Source organism: Octodon degus, unplaced genomic scaffold (assembly GCF_000260255.1).
Source record: "Octodon degus isolate 3935 unplaced genomic scaffold, OctDeg1.0 scaffold00232, whole genome shotgun sequence".
Lineage (NCBI taxonomy): Eukaryota > Metazoa > Chordata > Mammalia > Rodentia > Octodontidae > Octodon > Octodon degus.
In genome coordinates, this window is record NW_004524808.1 from 1,953,034 (window position 1) to 1,953,978 (window position 945).

The window sequence follows — 945 nt, forward strand, 5'->3', positions numbered from 1 at the left end:
TTTGATTACTGTAGTTGCATATGAAATCTTAAAATCAGGTGATAACACTTTCTCCAATTTCATCCCCCACCCCTTAAAATTGTTCTGGCTATTCTTTTTTTTTTTTTTTTTGTCTTTCTGTATACAGGTTAGAATCAGCTTGTCTATATTTATAAGAAACCCTGCTGGGATTTGATTGGGAATTGTGTTAAGTATATAGATTTGGAGGAGAATTAGCACCCTTGCTGGGTTAAGCCTTCCAATCCATGAACCTTGTTTTGTTTGTTTTATTTTTAAAAAATGTTCCCCCTTTAGGAGACAGCACGTCTTAAAATGACTGGCTTCAAAGCGAGGAGAGCCCAGTCTGGAATGGAGGCTTTCCTTCTCCCCAGCTGCATCTTATTTCCTTCAAGCCCATTAGGAATGATTTGATTTTCAGTGGCAGCTTCGCACTTTGCAGGTGGAGTGGAAGAAGGGTTGTTGTTGTTTGTTTTTTGAGAGAAGGTCTCACTACGAAGTTCAGGCTGCCCTCACTCTCACTGTGTTGCCTGGGCTAGCCTTGAACTCACGGTGGCCCTCCGGCCTCAGCCTCCCGAGGGCTGGGGTCACAGGTGCGAGCCATCACACTTGGCCAGGAAAAGGACTTTATCAGACTGGTTTGTGCATGTGCTGGAGAATCAGGCTTGCATGTGAGTGTGTACCCGGCAGTCTGCTTGGACACACACGCACACGTGTGGGCGTCTGTTTAGATAGACAGGGCTCCTCCTGCACGCAGTGCACACACACGCATGTGGGCTTCTGCACCGAGGCACGCATGAATGTCCACACACACATACACGCCCGGCCCCTTGAGGCAATCTTTCCTGCCTGTTCCCTGCTTTAGCCAGCCACATGACCCCCGGCAGAGCGGAGTGTCTGCACACAGAAAGCTGGTGGAAGTGTGACACCAGGGAGGCAGCGTGAGTG